The sequence below is a fragment of the Penaeus monodon genome, chromosome 44, assembly GCF_015228065.2.
Source record: "Penaeus monodon isolate SGIC_2016 chromosome 44, NSTDA_Pmon_1, whole genome shotgun sequence".
Classification (NCBI taxonomy): Eukaryota; Metazoa; Arthropoda; class Malacostraca; order Decapoda; family Penaeidae; genus Penaeus; species Penaeus monodon.
Genome location: NC_051429.1, coordinates 4,137,159 through 4,139,990, shown reverse-complemented (window position 1 = coordinate 4,139,990; position 2,832 = coordinate 4,137,159).

Below are 2,832 nucleotides of genomic sequence, written 5' to 3'. Positions count from 1 at the left end.
GATGAGACGAAAGATATAGGGCACAGGAGATCGATCAAGAGAGAACTCGAGGACGGTGTCACGAAGACATAGTAATAGAAATAAGCGAAGACCGTATGAATTACGCAGATGTGAATCAAAATATAAGTGAGTGAACGTAAAAGTGGAAGAGAAGAATTTCATTCTTCCTTCAAGGATCTTCAAGACCTCAGGGCCAGGATGCAAATGCAAAAGGCTCATGTGATTTTACTGAGCGATATGCAACGATATTTCATCAGGAGGACCATTAGTGGACTGAGGCCATTGTGGGCAACAGAGTGCTCGTCAGATTAGGGGATGAGGCACCACTTAAGCGAACTTATGAGGAGGGTACACATGGAAAGTAAGGATAGCGAATTGAAGTGTTGGTAATCAGACTGAAGCTGTTTATGGCAAGCACGTTCGATAATAAGACAACATAAAGGATTCAATATGAAGAGTACAACAAGAGGGAGAAGCCATACAGAGCTCGTGAATTTTGCCACAACCAAGCTCTTCTCAAGGAAGAGTGAAAGTTGAAGCACAAAAGAGACATACAAGGGAAGAGGCCATACAGCCTGTGAAATTTCGCAAGCAAGTCTTCTCACAGCAAAAGAGTTCACGTACAAGCACATGAGAGTACATCACGAATGAGAATACCTCTAGCTGCTGAGATTCCAATAAGGCATTACTCAGATAAAGCCATGCGATAGTGGAACACAGAGAGTACATACAAGGAGAAGCCATACATCTGTGAGATCTGCCCTAATAGGGCTTTAGCTCATACATTAAAAAAAAAAAAATAAAAATAGCTCAAGAAGTGATACACTGAGAGTACATACAAAGGAGAAACCATACAGCGTGAGAATTTGCAACAAGCCTCTCAAAGAATGTTCCCGAGTGCAACACATAGAGAAGTACATATAAAGGAGCAAACATACAGCCTGTAATATTTGCAACAAGTCCTTCACGTGAAATGTAGTCTGAAAGAATGAGTAGTACATACAAAGGAGAAGCAGTATACCTGACTGAGATTGCAATAAAGCTTCTCTTAAAATATGTTCTAGCACAACACCAGAAAGTACCCCCCGAAAAATGAACTAAAGAGGTCTCTCAACGAAAAATTGATCTAGGATTCAGTGATAGTAAGGTTCCCTACACAAACTGCATCAGCGATAGTGTAGCAGGCCAGCCAGACAGTAGAAGCCATATAGTATTTAGCCATATAGAATCTCGAGATTTCTGTATTCTTGCTATCTACGCGAAATAAAGATACCAAGAGATGCATAAATAAAGGTTTCACAATAACAAAATTTTTGGGGCTTTCAACTAGAAAAGCCAAAACAGTATCAAAATGCATTTGATGGTTGTTAGTTTTGTTGAAAAAAGCAGTTGCGCATTTGTAAAGGAATAATCAGAGGAGAGCATATATATTATATATATATATATATATATATATATATATATATATATATATATATATATATATATATATATGAGTAGAATGTGGTGCAATTAACTATATGTTTTGAGTGTGGAGAATAATTTATGTATATTTATGTATATTTTTATATATTCATATTAAATGCATTATATAATATATATATATATATATATATATATATATATATATGTATATATATATGTATATATATATATATATATATATATATATACATATATATATATATCTATATATATATATATATATATATATATATACATACATACACACACACACACACACACACACACACACAACAATAGGGGTAATAGAAGTAAGTTGCTAATTGAGTATCCTTTTATTAATATATATATATACGTATATATATATATATATATGTCATATATCATATATAGTATATATATATAAGTGTGTATATATACTTATATGTATCTATATACACTGACGTATATGCATATATCAACACATCATGAGTGTACATATATGTGTATATATATATAATATATATCCATAATATCCATATTACTATTATTATTATCTTTTTTATTATTGTTATTACCGATACAAATATCACATTTCATTTGGATATTTCTTAAACTCTCTCTTCATATGTGTATATGTATGTACATATGTACTCTCAATTAGTAACTTTATATTACTATTTTACTGTAATATAAAGAAAGAAACAGAAGGAAACATAATATATATTGCTACACCAGTGGGTCTTTGTCTCTGTGCGAAACATGTATTAACATGAAAAGGATGACCTGGGCATGTGTTAACATGAAGGGACCTGGCAAACATGACGCAACTGGCTGTGAGCGGAGGAGCGGAGAACAAGCAAGGGGAGACGGAGTTGGGTGCTGCTCCTGTGAAGACCTCGTGTGTGCCCTTGTGACCTGATAAACTTTGTGTTGCCCTGTTATAAGCTGGATCGTGCAGTGTGACATGCTGGTTTCCCCCTGTATTGTGCCTATAGAAAAGTGTACGGGTAAATAACTTGTGTAAATAAAGGAAAGACTGTCATTTTGTGTTAATTTTGTGCCCTGCCTCGCCACGTGGCATTTCCCCTGGTGGTGTTCTGGGACGCTGTGGTGCTTGGTGCCTCTTGGAGCTGTTCAGTGTTCACGACCCTGTGTATAGCATGCTGTCTGCCTAGCCTTCCTTGTGTTGGTGGCAGAGAGACGAGGCAGTCGGCGTAACAATATCATAAAATCAATTTTCTATTTCCATTCCTCTTCTGTTTTTAACCCCCGCAATCCCCTTGCCCGTTGTTGTCGTGGGGGGGGGGGGGGCCTTAGGAGACGGAGACTGGGACCCATGATGGGGAACTCCCCAACCTTGGGACTCAGCCTCGACTCAACTAAGCC